We start from the raw sequence: 17,024 nt of genomic DNA on the forward strand, positions 1-17,024 counted from the left end.
CTAACACACTAAAGTACACCCCTGACTTGGATTTTCTTTTCTAGCAAACATGATGAATATGCATTAATAAGAGCTACTTATTGGGGAAGTGTGAGCTTTTTGGTCTGTGTGTAAAAGAATTGGATATCTAAATAGGAAGGGGCCGCAGGAAAAAAAGTTTACTTTTGGATTAGATAAAGACATAGGACACAAATAGGATCTTTGTATTTTCATTGAAATTTGCATCTAATCTGACAATTTCCAGGCTCGTATCCTGAATTCATTATTAAATAAACACTTTCTATTTGTTTCCTGTATATCATGATTTCTCTGGCATGATGACTTGGGGAAACAACCAGACTGTCTGCTGGTACTCAGGAGTCTACTGAGAAAACTCTAAAATACCAAGTAGTTTACATTTTTAAGTCTGGAAAAATAAATATGAGGTAATTCCACTGAAGCATTTGATAGAGATATTTGTAACTCTTCATATCTCTTGGCACAAGAACTCAACAAAATGTTGAGCTCAGAATGAGAAAGCCACACACAAATCCAGATGAGAGACAAACCTTTGATGTGGAAGCATGCAGCAACGACCTACTTAAGACATGGTCCATTTTCTGGGTTTTTTTTTTAATTTTATTAAGCCTTTAATTCAGGTTTATGCAAATATAGATTTTTAAGTATTTGCTATTCACCAAATATATTAAGACTAATTACCTGTGAGACAGCAGCTATGTAAGAAATAGGGAGGAAGTTATGACTTTAAAACCCTAATTCTCTTTCTCAGTAAAAAATGGAATTCCCCAAATAAGTGTCACAAATTACACAATAATACCTTGCTTTTCTGGAAGCTGTCTTAGAAAATAAAATAAAACATATAAGAAGATTTATGGATATATATAGAATTGCTGCCACTAATGAAATTAAAACTCCCATGTGCCTCCAGGACTATCATACACCAAGTTTTGCATAAACAAATAGTAGTTTCTTTTTTAATCTTCCAGACTTGCGTTCATTTAAATGCATCCACTTTGCAAAGGTGGGATATCTGCTGGCTTCTTTTTAAAAAAATTAACAACTGAGATAAAAAGGTGATACCTTTGGGTCTGATTTTAAAAGGAGGAGTAAAAAATTAAAATGAGCCTTAATGAAAATGAACCTGTACATCTTCAAAACCGGAAACTTTGCTGTTTCATATGAGCAGGTGCTCCTGCTTTAAGAGATTGGATGCTCTTGACATTTCCATGAGTGTTAAAGCCACGAGTAACCAGCTGTGTTTTATGTATCTGTGCTTGAGTATTCACAGGTTACTAAAAAGAAATCAGAAATAATCTGCACAGCTGATGGACTGTTATCTTAGGTATAAATCTTCATTGTCTTTTGATTGATTAACTGAAAGGGCTGAGGTTATTACTAACCTGATCAATCCTACACTGTTTTCCTTTGTCCATGTCATTATGATAATGCATGCCTTTGTTGTCAAAACAGATACTGAGCTCTTTCTTCTTAAAAGGGAATCATCATAAATTACCCTTGAACTTTAAAATCACTGTTTTGAAAAGTTTAAATGGATTTTTCAAGTTAATGAAGGCAAGGGTATTTTCCTGTGACTCAGAATTGAACTTCTCTATTAGGTGCACACAGGGTTTCTATTTCCAGCATCAAAACAATGCAGATTATCACCACTGAACATTTCAAAACAGCAGCTGTGGGCTTTGATGACTAGACACCAAATATTTTTCTAGCAGAGATAAAAACATTGCCATAGCAGATTTCATCCTGCTTCAACAGGCTCGATTTCCAAATCACCTTGCCCTTCGCAAGCCCTTTAGGTAAAGCTGAGGTATCCAGAGTCAGGAGTTAAAAAACAGCTCCACACTGGAGCACCGAGAGAAGGAAAATCCTCTGCCTGCTCCTGCCCATCCATCCTTTCCCCAGGAGAGGGAAGCCGAGCTCTGCCAGTTGCAGAATAAAGTTGCAGTGGATTAAAGGGAAGTGTGGGATGGATCTTTTATTCTTTAACATCAATTATTCTTATGCTTGTTCCCACGAATGAAGTTAATACTCTCCAAGTGTCTCCTCCCACGCCTCCCTACTGTGGACAAGAATCTTTCTATCCTCATTGAGAATGCTACAAATTTTGGGTCAAAGAGGATTTTTTTTCTTTTTTTTTTCCTAGGCAATTCTGCTCTTGAGCAATAGGAGGATGAAGCTGACATGAACCACACGGCCTTTCTGGCTCTCCTCTCACCCACACAAATGTACTTTAGTCTCGAGCCCAAGCATCAGTTTCAATTAATACAAAATGCAACTTTTCTATAATTCAGGGCCAGCAGCCTGTCTGGAGAGTTCCTCTCCATAATGAGGAGAGGTGCTACTTTCACAGAAGGCCATTTTCAGAGCTGGAAATGAGGAGAGTGAGTCAATTGCCATAACACTTTCTTGCCATTGATGCCTTGTGAAGGCTGAGCTAGAACAGAGACTGGATAGAGCTAAAGAATAAAGTAAGGATTTATTAGAAGGCCTCAATGTATCCATCTTGGGCAGGACAAGAGCCCAGCCAGGGCTGCACCCAAGATGAACCAAAATGGTCACAGAAATGCACGACCAGTCATGGGGTCTCTCACGTTTATAAGTTCTGCTCCATTTGCATCTTGGAGTTAATTGTCCCATTCCAGCTTTAGCCCATGCAGCCCCACCCTTCTTGTTTTTCTCTCTCCAGCCCACGGTGTTTGTGCTCTGGGGCTGAGATTGGGATCATTTGTCCTTGGTGCTGAGCTAGAGAAGGAATGTTTTGTCTCCCTACTGTGTGAAGAGAGCTCACCATCCCCTCTTATGAAACCCAGAACTACACACACTAAAAGCAGTACAGAAAAATTAGAAAAGCTTAAACTGAGGCATCACCCTTGGAGACACCTTGGTCCCCAGGTGGTTCCAAGCTTCCTGTAGGTCCACTTTGCACCCCCAGATGCCCAGGGTCATCTGTCCTGGCACATTGCCCACCTTTGGGCACCAAATCCTCCACCTGGGTGTGCTGGCTGGGTTTGGTCTGTGAGCAGGTATGAGATGGGAGCATCAGGATGAACTGTGGGACTCAGAAAACAAAACCTTCCCATGAAGCACCATGACCACAGTGATGGCTGGATGTGTGTCTGCAGCATGTAAAACATAAATTCTGCAGTCTTTACCTACAGTTTCAGCTGCTCCAAGGATACAAAGCCCATAGAACTGTTTTGTGAGCTTCCCAGCCATGAGGAGCTGGGGTGACAAAGGAACACGTGTTGGGTGGATCACTTCTTTAGGAAGGGCAGGCTGCAGGCAGACAGTGATTTCCACACCAGAACAGCAGCCGGGCTGCCAAGCAGTGATGCAACATCCACAGCAAGCACCACTCCAGACCCCTGGGAAATCAAAACTAAAAACTCACCACAAAAAATGTACAGTTTATTATCCTCAGTGGATAACTTCAAAGACTTGGACAATTATGTGAAGCAATCTTTTGATTCAGACAGAATCATCCTGCGAGGTTTCTATCTGCCTGAGGGCCCAAACCAGTGTCCTTTCCCTTTTGAAAGGTGAGCACACCTGACAAGCCTTGGGGTCAGCAAACACAGTATGAATTCAGGAATTAACCAAGCACATTCTGCCCCACTGGTTTTATTGAGAAAACAGCTCATGCATTAGAAGTAGATCTTGCTCCTGCTACCCTGTGGTAAGCACACAGAGCTGTTCTCCTTCTGATGCCTTACAGTTAGCCTGAAAAACTTGACAAGAAATCAAAAAGATTTTTTTTATTACAGAATTTTTTAGCAAAAGATATTCAGGCTCTCCTGCAATATAGTATTTATAATAGGGTGTGTTAGCCCTGAACTTTTAAATCATTTTACTTTCCAGCCTTCCTCAAAATGACCAAAACCAAGCAAATCAAAAAATATAATTGTTTTTAAATTGAGAAAAGTGGAGAATATTTTTTTCATCCTAGTTCTCTGCTGTGCCTTTCTGTGCATTTGTATAATGCACAGACTTTTGGTTCTTATGGGAAAAGCAAGTACACAAGCAATATATAGCAGTGTTGGCCCAGAATTTTTGGAGTTTCCTCCTAGGAACAAAAAGCCTCCTTATTGAGTATGCATCCTCAGGGAGCAGAAAACTGATTCTGTGCACGCCATTTTTTGTATAGAAATAAATAAAATTTGGCACTGTAATTTATATCTCCCGTATAGAAGAATAAAAGAGTTTGAATGCTTGAATAAAATAGTTTCTAAGAGTATATATGATTTAATTATATACAAGACTGAGTGCCACTTTCTCCATTCAAGATCTTATATTTCCCATCAGGAACTGCTGAATATTTTCTTCCACATTAATGCAAATCAATACAACATAAATTATTCTGTTAGACTATTTTTTAATTATGCCTGCTGGAAAAATCCTTATCTGTATGAAAGCTGTATTAAGACTGTGTAATTCAGGGTCTGACTGTATCCATGCTCATTTCCCTGCCAGTGCCAGGGCCAGCTCTGTGGTATAAACCCTGTGCATTTCTGGGCACAGCAATTCCAAATCTAGGGCTCTAGGTAATGGAATTTTTTTATTTTTTTTCTGATGGTCCTTCTACTCGTCCTCCTTTTTTTTTTTTTTTTTTTTTTTTTGTTTTTGTTTTTGTTTTTGTTTTGTTTTAAATTAGAAGAGGGTCAATTTAGATTGAAATACAAGGAATAAGTGCTTTACAAGTGGTTTACAAGTGGTTTTGTGTTCAAGAAATGACTGAATGTGGCATTTGGTCACAGACAACTTGGTTTGGGGTTGGCAACTATAGGAAAAACTCCAGAGCCACAGCACACAGTGCCCTCTCTCCCTTCCTTTATTTTCAGGGTGACTATGGAATCACTTCTGTACAGACCTGATTAACCCCACACAAATTTTAGCTGGTGCATTCTTTTTGCATTTGGATTTGTTTAAATCCTTTTTTTTTTGTGTGTGCCTGCAGACACCCCCAGAGTTCAAGAGAGGGTGTGCTCTCTGCCACAGTGCCACACCTCAGGGACCCTGTGTCACTTGCAAGTATGGAGCACATCCCAAAATTCCTCTCAGGCTGTTCCTGGACCTCATCCAGCCCAGGGTCTGAAATAAACCTGGTGGAAGTGGCTGCTCCATGTGGCCTGGGGCCTTGTGCTGACCCTGAGCATCCCCCAGCATTCTCTCTCCAATACACATCATCGAGCTGAACCTACAAAAATCTTCATACATGTGAGAAGCAGCATATTCCCCCTCAAACAACTTCTACTGCCATGTCTTTCTTACTTAAAAGAGAGAATTTGGGATCCTGTTTTCATGAGTTTGGGCCAATTGGGCCTTGTGTGCCTGTTGCCCTTCCTGCCTCTCCCTCCTCCTCCCCATGGCCTGGAGTGTCCCCCAGCTCCTGGCAGTGATGGGGGGGTCACTCCTGTGGTTATATGTGGATAATCTTGATTTAATGGGCAACAACAAGCAGTTTCTTGCCTCAAAGTGCTTGAAAGTTCTCAGAAAAGCCACTGCTTTCCCTTATTACTCACACTCACACTTTGGAGTCTAGGTCCTTCCTGACTGAAGCACATATCGTCCTTCAGAATGGCAATTCTTTTGTTTTCTTATAGGCTGCCCCAGTTTCTTTCCCTGCTCTTTAAGGCTCTCAGCTCCTGGTCTGGGTGGGTGCAGCAGCCTCTGTGGTGTCTCTTCAGCCAAAACAACAACCACTCATCAGATTAAAAATGAAGGGAGGGTCTCAGCTTGAGCCTACCCAGAGTTTGAAGCAGAGGTCCTACAAGGATTAGAGAAAAAATAAATGGCTGATGTTGAAAGTCTGGAATCCATCTTGCACAAATTGATCTTGTATTACACTGGGATTCATATCTGAACATCCTCAGCTGTGGGAAGTCTTAGACAAAGTTTTTGGCCTAACTCTGTTATGGATTAATGCTAAGTGACTTCAAACCAGCACAAAAGCAACCACAGAGTCCGTGCATGCCACAGGCATCTGTGTTTCTAGTTTTGATTTTAATATGAACTAATAAAGTGAAAACACTCAGATTTATTCTGCTGTGTGTTTATCACTTTCCAGCACCTATTTCTTCAAGAATTTCACTGCTTTTATGAGAAATAGGTGCTCCTAATGATAGTTGTTCAATACCAGAAATAGATCTGTATCTGATATTAAAAGAGCTATAAATCATCCACACAATTTAAAGCACTACAGATTTATCACTGGTATCACAGTATTATTTGTTGGAGAAACCCATTCCCACAGAGTTGGGATCCTGATTCTTAGAAAGCATGAGAGCCACATGCTCGTGGTGGCCTTAGCAGAAATCTCTTCACCAGAGAAGGGAACTGCCCTATCCAGCCCACAATACAAAGATTATGTCTAATTCCCCTCACAATATTAAAACCTGGCTGACACTGTAGCCTAAGAGTTGCACACAACTGTGTATTTTTCTCTTTTAAAAGACAAAAGCTTTGACCATACAGAGATATCACACAAAGAACATCCAGAACTGGATAATCAGGGAAAAAACACTGCTCATCATCTGCTCAAAGGTGACCAGGTAGGGAGTTTATGCAGGTTCAAGAGTTCTCACTTCAGGCCCTACATTTTCTGATGAAACAACCAGCCATTCCCATCATCTCTTAGGTTACTGCTGAATAATAAATCCTACCCTGTTATCTGCAGGTACTTTAGCACCATATTAGGATCTGATCCTCTGGTTAACCAGTGGACTTGGCTTTGAACTTTTAAATAAATTTTTTCTCACCTTGTCTGCAACTTCATAGTATTGTCCACAGGCTAAAGAATCAAAGATATTTCTTGAGATGGCAGATATATTAATTATGTTCTAGACAAGACTGCCTTACATTTCCTGCATTCCCAAAATTTATGGGGGTTTTTTTGAAAGCAAGTATCTTCCCCCAACTACATCTCATACTGAATGAAATTATCACATAAACGGCAAAGCAGTTCCTCTTTACTGCCCTAAACTTGGTATACAATGAAAATCCTATTAAAACATTTTCAACTCTTCCTTTGATAAATAAAATATGTTTATTTTAACTCTTCAAAGCTGACCTAAGACAATAAGGTCACATTTTTATTTAGCTAAATCACAAGCAGATAGTGCTTGTTTGGGTACAATCATGACTAAGTTTCAGTGTCTACGTTTACCACAGTCACTATGAAAACATTCTTTTAAAATGCTTTTAAAAGGATAGTAAACATTCTTAATACAATAGAGTTTTGATAACACTATTTGCTGGCATGCCTAAAATATGGACCTAAGAAATTCTTCCCTGGCTTGGACTAACATTCCCTCTAGTGCTACAAGAACTGCTCAATTAACTTTTCCAAATATATAGTAAATATGTAAACTGACTAAAAGAGGCTGTCTCCCAGGTCAGTGGTTACCCAAAATTTATGAGATTTTTGCGTTATTTTTCTATTAGGTCCTGGTTTAAATTTAACCTATGTAAATAAGATCTTGTTGACTCTTAATGTTCTTGATTCAGATCTAGACTGCAACTTTCCTTCTTCATATTTCTTCCACGGTATATTAAAAAAAAAAAAACACACATTTTTTTTCCTTCCACAACCACATTATTGTGTTTATTTGACATGAGGATGAGATTTGTTTTATGTTATTTCATTAGCTACTCAGAGACTGTTTATGCTGACCCTTGTGGTGACTTTGTCTTGATTCTGAGGTCTTGATTATGTAAAGTCTTGAGATCTTGATTCCCTTGTTGAGGCAGCCCCACTGACACCAGTGTAACCTCAGTTACAAAGCCTAACTTGCCTGGAGGGTGGAAATCTCCATCAGTATCCACCAGGTATTTTACATAAACACTAACATATAAGAATAGTCTTTCTCTTTAATATTTTCAAATGCTTACCAAAGCAATGATTATTTATAGGTTACAATAGTAAAATGTGTCTCATTTTGAGAAAACTGTACACGATGGTGAATCTGAGAAATAAACAGGATTTCTTAGTCCACAAGTCTAAAAATCATCCTGTAAACATACTTGAAAATGTTTTATCTTGCTTCTAGTGATGTAATTGAAAGGTTTTTCACATCTGAATAAAAACAGGATAATAATCAGAAAATATAAACTCCTGAGAGCTGACAGGAAAGCAGAAAATAAAGTCAGTATAAGTGGTACAATTCCATCTGTATGTTATTGTTTTGTTCTGGGCAATCTCAACTCACATCCAGTCTGGCAACAGATGAGAAGCAGACACAGAACCAAAGCAATCACATTAAATTACAGCTCCACTATTATTTTACTGAGTAATTATTAGAGATAATTGCTTTCAGCACTTGAGGAAAGGCCATATTAAACACTCTCAAAGCAAGCACTGCTGCCAGCTGGGAGGAGACTGAGCTCTGCTGCTGCTTCTTGATGTTTGCCTCAGACTAACTCACCTCATGGCCCTTTCTTGATGTTTGCCTCACACTAACTCACCTCGTGGCCCTGTCCCTGCTCAAAGTCCATCACCTTTTGGCAAAGGGTGCAGCTGAGGTGTGAGTGCAGGCAGTGACAGCCTCACAGACCTCTCTCTGCTCAGCTACACCCACTCAGCAGAGTAAAAACTGTAAGAGGCGAAATGAGAGATGTGGGACTCCAGGCACTCTCCAAAATGCAGTTTATTCCATCCAAGAGGTCACAGCAGTCCAGGGTGGTGGGTGACAGAGCTGTGCCCACAGCTGTCAGCTCCAGCTGCAGGCAGCCCTGGAGACCCTTTGGTTTTGGTTACAATGCATTATTTACTTTTCTTTGCTGAGCATCTTCATACAGTAAAACCAATCTATACCATAACTATTATCTATAGCCTACCATAACTGCTATAATTACCATATTCATGTTACTGTTCTCCAATCACTACAAGTCAGTACATTACAGTTTAAGCTAGAAGTTGTTTTTCAGTTTTCTTGCAGTGGAAAATTCTGAGACCTTTTTTCAACTTGCAACTTTGCTGACTTGTTTGCCTGTGCTCTCTTTCTGCTTGGTAGAAACATCTTCTTGTTTGGGGTGGGTTTATCCTTTGCTCTAAGCCATAAAAACCCCTTCTAACTAACACACCCTTTGCCTCCTCAGTTATCCAGTAAGACTGGCTCAGCAATTCTTTTCTTCTATATCAAAACTTGCTTCCATCTCTATTCCTTCATCAGACTCTACATTTAAAAATCTTTCTGCTAAGCACACATATCTGTGAGACTTTCTTGTCAAACTTTCATCCTTCCCAACAAAAAACCCTGCCTGTCTCTGAACACAGAGCCAAAGGCAGCCCAGCCATGCAGCTGTGCTCAACAGCTGGACCTCAGCACAGCCCCAATGAAACCCCAGCAATCTCTGTAGCAACCTTAGGACACCCTTTTTAGACATTTTTTCAGGCTGCCAGTGGTCAGCAGAAAGTTAATGCTTTCTACAAAATATGACTCAGAAAATGCTCAGGGCTGTTGTACTAGAGCAGGGGATGTTGTCCCCTGCAGGATTTCCTTTCCTTTTAATGGCTTTCCAAATATTTTCATCCTTCCAGTGGGAATTAGAAGAATGCCAAATGGATACCTTCTGCTTGGGCAAGACCATACTGGACTGGCTTCAGACAAAGCCATAGTCATGAACCAAAAGATAAGATTCTGAGAAACAATTAAAACACATTGTTGGGGGGTAATTCAGGAACAAATACATTTAGGAGCCATGAGGACACAAGCAGTCCAGATAACTTACTGGAGTCTGATATTGGCTGGGGAAAAAATTAAAAGTTACTGGCAAGGAACCTTAAGACTTGATTAATCCTAAGGAGGTAGTAAAGCTGACAACATTTGTAATATATATCAGAGATATATCTGTTATTTGGGTCCAAATTGCAAATTTAAATAAAATCCCCCCCAAATTTCAGGAACAGAACTATCCCAAATATTCATAAATTATTTCCACTGCTAGCAACATCCCCATTAGGAAGAGATGCCCTGCATCAGTCTCACCATGGATGATTTAGGCACTTGCACACTTTCCCACACTTGTGCTTATTTGGAAGTGCTCCACACCCCGTAGAACATTTTCCATTGTGTCACTGAGTCACTGCTTCACCATCTCTGCCTGCTTTCACAGCTTGTTCTGCTTTTGTGGCTGTGTGGGTGGACAGGCCTGGGCAGCCCATGCAAGGAGCTCACAGGCAAAGGAAGCACCTCTGCGTGCATGCTCCACTGAGACCCTTCCAGCTGTGATTCCAGGAAAACACCCACGAGGAAAAACAGGTGTGTGGGTGGGGAAATCAGCACAAATGGGGAAACTGAGCGCTCTTACCTCACATGTGCTCACATTTTTTATTCCAGCATTCCAGCAGATTGGAATCTGGGTGAAAATCTCTGTATGGAGTGCAGACAACAAAGTAAAAGATAAATGTCTACTGGATTTTGAGTTGGTGATGTGTGTTGTGTTGCCAAGGTATTCATTCAATGTGGTTCTCATTCCCAGTGCTTTCTTTTCTAACCTCCTGTGCTCATGGGTGGAAGTTCTCAAAAGTGAAATGGTCAAGGGAAAGATATAGCTTTTTAGCAATGTCATCTTACATTTCTTGTGGATCCATGGATATGGAATACATACATGCATTTCAATTGCCATGGTTCTGATATTCTGAAAGCAGAGCACAGTATGGATTGCATCTGCTGTGTAGATATGCAAGATGACTGGGATTCTTTCCCTCCCCAAAAATTAAATGAATGACAAATCTGGTCCATTTTAAAAGAAAAAAATAAGGACCAAAACAAAACCACAAAACCAACAAAACTTTAAAACCCCAATACTTTCTCTAGAGCAGTCTTATGAGCTGTAAGGGCAATGTTTCTTTCTATCAAGGCTGATGAATTATACACTGAGTGGGAGTGAAAACCACTAGGGCAACAAAAATAATCCCAAACTTTCTTTTAGTTCATAGACAAGCTGTCTTGCAAATTCCTCCCTGAATGTCTGTAATCATCTGTTGTGTCCTCTCCCACAGACAAACTACACTAAATCTTAACAACAGACATAAACAAAGACAACTTTTCAGAGAGATGCCTGACAGCACAAACTCTGAGGTGACCAACTTTGGGAAATAAAATAAAACTGATTGGAACAAGGAAAACAACCACAGCTGGGATGACTCAGTCCCTAAAACAGCCACTCAGAGAAGGCCTAAACATTGCTCAGCAGCTTTTTTGCTCCTGAGAAATCTCCTGAGAATTTGAGAGGGAGGACAGAGGAGGGACACAGCTGCACATCCATCAGCAGCCCTTCATGCCTGGCCTTGCGGTGTGCCAATTACACATAAACGTGCTCATCAGGGGAAGAGAAATGCACATTTCTGCACCCCAGCTGAGGTACAGCAGGAGCAGACAGCCTGTTAATCCTATTTGTTGCAGAATTACAGACTTAGACAGATCCTGCTAATACAAACACACTCAAAGAGGAGAATGGAAGGGATTACAACTCCTCATTCACACTCCAGAGAAACTTAATACGTGCTCTAGAAAACTAAGCCTGTAATCTCTTAAACATTCAGAATACAATCTTCAAATATCTCTCAGCAACCTCAGACCTCAAAGGCTGAATGGCTGCCCTGCGCTTTCAGTAATAAAATAAACATTTGTCTTTACAAGGGCAATATTTCCTTGTTTCCACTTAGAGCATGAATTAGCACACTTAAAAAAAAATATAAAAGCTTCCTGTACAACCAAGAATATTTCAAATGTGTGTACTTAGAACTCTTTTAAAAAAATGTCTGCTGGTCACAAGAGCAGATTATTTGCATTTTTAAAATAACAAAACTGGGAAACTGTTTTTCCTGAGGTACAGTGAAATTTTAAAGATGATGGAGGAAAAGCTGAACTCTTGCCTGTCTTTCTCACAAAATCAGTTTCTACAACATTTAACCTAATTAAGGCTTTTTTATCTGGTCTTAGAGGTGGGTTTACCAGGATTTTGTATGCCTGCCTGCCTTTCTGTTCCTCTTTTTCCATTTTTCACTTAACCTTTTGGAAAGACCCAGTCTGTTAACAGTGCAATGAAGACAGCACTTGCAATGCCCTGCTAAGAATAGACACAAGTGTTCATAGACTTTAAATTTGTCTGATATGTCACTGCTCTGATGGAGTAGAGGCAAAGGACCTGATTCTGCACATTTAAAGCACATCAGTCCTGTTGTACTGCCTCATTCATTGAATTTGGGTTCTATTCCACCCTTAGCTGCACTGTTGTACAGGTGAAGAACAGTAGGCCATGTCAATAGTTCCTCAAGCTGCAGAAAAGCAAGAAATGCAATGAAAGGTCAGCGTTCACAAAAAGCAGAAATGTATTTCAGTGCAATGCTGTGACACAAAGCCCATCAAATGGCTGGATGAGGGAGAGGAGGGAGGAGGCAGTCAGTCTAGCAGGGCTCTTCACTCCAGCACAGAAATGAGAAGGGAAACCAAAGACTGGAACCAAATCCAGGCCACTGCCATGGAAGAGTGAAGAAGTTGTTAAGAGTAAGAGCAATGAGCTCTGGAAATGAACCACTGACTGACATAACACATCCATGTGGATGTGTTTGTCTTGGGCTTGTAGGTTAAACCTGGAGGTCCTTCTGGAGGTGATGCTCAAACCAAGCACTTGCTGAAGAGCTCAGGGCCCTTTGACTCTGCTGGCTCAGATGAGTCAAAATAGCAACTTTAATGGTCCTTCAGCCTCTGCAAAGTCACCAGAACAAACACAGATCCCAAACAAGAGATGAGTGAGGTGCCTGTGGGAGCAAACAGGCCAGAGTGTCCAGCTGCTCTTTCCTCTGCTACTGTCTTGGGAATGAAGGATGAAGTCTGAAGGGAGCCTGGGTGGAGGTGGCTGGGATGTCTGTCAGCCTTGGGGGCTAGCCAGCTTTCTTATTATTCTGGTACAGCATGTTCAGAAAGCAAACTGGGGTTTTTTTCTTTGCTTTTTATGCCAAAGGGAGTGCTGTGGCTGAAGCCAGCTGCCCCAGAAGCAGGTCCCAGAAGTGCTGAGGCCTGGGAAGCTGAAGGGCTGGAGCCCGAGGGCAGAGCAGGAGTGTTCTCCATTCTCTGAAGCAGGGTCCCCTGAGCTGTCACAAAGGCAGGGGTCAATGTCTGCTCCACAGTGCTGGCTGTGCAGCATGGCCACCCATGTGTGTGTAGATGAATGGCAACATCCATCTCCTTTTCACTGCTCCCAGGAGTATTTCAGGGAAGTAACGTCAGAGTGGGCAGTGTTCACTGAGCAGCTGACACCCTGCCAGATCACATCCGTTTTTACCCCAGGAAAAATGATTTCTGCATCATTTAAGGCAAAAATTCATCTTAAATATCTTCAAGTTATGGCAGATCGTGACTTCTTTTCATACAAAAGAGCAGAGTCTTCAAAATTTCCCCTTCGGAAGTAAAAATCAGAGTGTATCCTCTCCAGAATGTGTCTAGACAAAGATCACATTATTGCCTTCATCTCTCACAAGAGCACCTACAGCTCTGAGGTACAGTCTTCCTTCCTTCCCCTCCTTCCCTCCTTCCCTTCCTTCCTTCCTTCCTTCCTTCCTTCCTTCCTTCCTTCCTTCCTTCCTTCCTTCCTTCCTTCCTTCCTTCCTTCCTTCCTTCCTTCCTTCCTTCCTTCCTTCCTTCCTTCCTTCCTTCCTTCCTTCCTTCCTTCCTTCCTTCCTTCCTTCCTTCCTTCCTTCCTTCCTTCCTTCCTTCCTTCCTTCCTTCCTTCCTTCCTTCCTTCCTTCCTTCCTTCCTTCCTTCCTTCCTTCCTTCCTTCCTTCCTTCCTTCCTTCCTTCCTTCCTTCCTTCCTTCCTTCCTTCCTTCCTTCCTCTACAAAATAAAGTCATGATCAATAATCTTACAAACAAAACTGAGAAATAAAACCCACTTCTCTCTCCCTGAGCTGTAACTAGTTCAGCAGTATATGCTGCTCCACCAAATCTTGCCTGCATCACATCACACCAGCATCAGTGATGGGAAAAGGACAAAGAGGCCACGTTGCAATATTAGCTGGAGACAAGTGCCAGGAAAAAAAAGGAAGTAATGAGGTTGGAAATGTCAGAATTAAAACATTACAAAATATTATATATATGCAATCAATGGTGCAAGAAGTTGAGCACCAGGGGCTGGAGGAAGATGTTGGACAGCTGATCACCAGCTGCTAAGCCATGCAATACTGCTCCTTTTTTACTTTCTGGGGTGAGCCCTGTCCTGCTGTGAATAGCAGAGGCAGCACATCCTTGGCTGCCTTTCATGGCATGGCAGCACACACAGAAATCCAGGCAGCATCCACAGGTAGATCCCCACCTGTACTCACTGTGCTGACACCTCCTGACCTGCCTCTAACCCATTATGGAATCAGTTAATGTCCTGACCTCTACACCTCCTGAAAGACAGGGCTTTTAGGGGAATTCAGCCCAAGCACTCATCTGTCCTGCAACCACATTTTCAAAAACCCAAATGCCACACTACACTTTATCTACACTTTACACTTGTATTGCAAGTGGTATCAAAGGGAATTTTTTGAGTTATTTAAGGGCCAAACCAGCTTTTTACAATAAAATGAAACTACAGTTCTTATCAAATCCTAGTAGTAGTACCATGTTTTATCAAATAATTCAATAAACAACATTAAATCACACAGATTTCAGTTCCCATTTCTCACTAATTGGCACCCATATCATATCCTGTTGCATTACATGGTTTCCTATTCAACTGTGCTATGAGGAGAAAAAAAACTTTTCTATATTTTTTTTATTTCTAAAGACAATATTAGAACATTCTTTTTGGTAGTGATGGGCATTGTTTTGCTCTGACACTAATGTATCCAGGAATACAGCTGTTTTTCTCCAAGAGGGAATATTTTAATATCAGAGATTGATTTCCAAAATTTGCTAGATTCTTTACTTGATGGCAATGGCTTAGAGCAGATACATATTTGCTTTCTAACACAATGTTGAGATTTTTTTACAACACCTGTTATTAAAACAGCTTTCTATAAGGTCCATTTAGACTTGGAACACAATATCAGTTTTCAAACCCATGCTTAATAATTTCAAATCAGAGCTCATTTATTTTAACAGTTATGTTGACATAAAGATAATAAGGTTACAATTATATATATAAAATTATAGATAATATTCTTTCTTTTAATTTGCTTCTTAAAAATTGTTGATGTAATCTTTAATTTGTACAGCAAATACCTGTGCTGAATTTTATTTCCTTAGGTAAGTATTAGTCTTGAGACTTTACATAATTTTGTTTGAATCTGAAAAATGTTTTACCTGTTTAGATGTTTTTGTTTTTTTTGTCAGATTATTGCCACAATGGCTCCTAAGCATTTTCTCTGAACATTTCCTTAGTTCTCCTCACAGAAGATCACAATGATCACAAACAAAAAGACACCTTAATTGTAGGGCATTTTATGGACTTCATCTTACCTCAGTTTGAGAAGGCTGAGGTTTGAAATCAGTTTTGGTAGGTTCTAAACACCTTTATATTTCAGTTTTAGATAGCAGCCAGTGTATGCACCATGGATTCCCTGTCCATGCTCTCTGTGAGAGTTCGCAGTCACTGGGATCCAGCCTTACCTGTTATGTTTTTTTTTTTTAATTGCTCAGAAGATTTCCAGTGCTCTCTGTGTTATGTGGGATCAGAAATGCCATGTTGAAGAAGTTGTCCTAAAAACCAACAACTTGCTGTTGGAGAAGGAAAACCTCTTCTGGATGGTTTCAGACAATCTGCTCCTTCTCTTCCTCAGCTAAAGGCATCTGCACGTGGCTTAAAGCTGAGTTTTTTCAGCTGTCTTCCCTCTCTTGTCATTTTTAGTCAGTGGAGTGAACCTGGGCAAAAGAAAGTAACCTTTCTCCAGAAGGCATTTCACACTCTAAAACCTGTGAATTCTATTCCCACACAGATTCTTTGATGCATAATCTCATGTCCTGAGCGAACGATCAGAGCAAAGGCTCTCTGGCAGAAATGAAACTGAGCAAAGGAGCAGAGAGAACTCAGACAGCAAGAGCACTCTTCTCTTTGGAATCATTGCACACAGGATAATGAGGCCTGAAAACAAGAGGCTCCAGAGACATTTTCAGCAATGACATACCATGGTGGATTTTTTTTATTTTAACATGCCCACACAGAGTGAGCTGGAAAAAGTATTGCTGAGGTAGTTATTCCCTTGCAATTCCTAAAACAACAGAAAATCAGCTATCTAAACATGCACAACTAATAAAGAATTGTGAATATCAGTGCTCCTTTCTAACAACATGACTAAATATAACACAGTACTTTCCTTCTCTGGGTATTTATTTAATGGATTGTCATTGCTGCCACACACACAAAGTACATTTTGCACAAAACATGTGTTTTACACGGCTACAGGTTTCCTCTTTTGCATGGAATTTGGGTGTTTAAAGTGATATTTTTGGCCAATTCCCTGAGTGCCTGGTGTCGCAACAAAATGTGAGCAGGAGAGCAAACAGACAGACTATTGCTTCCTCTTTTTCATTGACTTCTCACAATGGTTTTCTCAGAATCACAAGATACTTTAACTGCAATTGCATCTTTTCCCTCATCAGCAGACTGTTCTTAGCAGCCAGCTTTGCTGTCTTACTCCACTGACTCCACTAGTTAAGGAAAAAAATTATGTTTGTTCACTATCCTCCCCTCATCCTCCTTTAAGTGTCCCTCCTCCATTTCCTAATTCTACTAGCTTCTCTGTAGGCAGAGAAAAAGTATTGGAAAAGTGTTGCAAAATCATTCACACCTTGTATCTTCTTTTGTTTTTACCCCTACATAAAATCACACAAGTGGCCGAAGCTACTGTGATTTCTCTCTTGACTTTTTTCCCAGTTGTTAGTCATAGTTTACTTTAGTAAAGTTTGAGTGCCATGCACCTCCACAGTGCAAAAAACAATGATTTGTCACACAATTCCATAAGGATGTGATATATTTCAGGTGTCACAGTACTGCTTTGATGGCTGACTCCAAACACAGTTGAA

This window comes from Ammospiza caudacuta, chromosome 2 (genome assembly GCF_027887145.1).
Source record: "Ammospiza caudacuta isolate bAmmCau1 chromosome 2, bAmmCau1.pri, whole genome shotgun sequence".
In the NCBI taxonomy this organism is placed as follows: Eukaryota; Metazoa; Chordata; class Aves; order Passeriformes; family Passerellidae; genus Ammospiza; species Ammospiza caudacuta.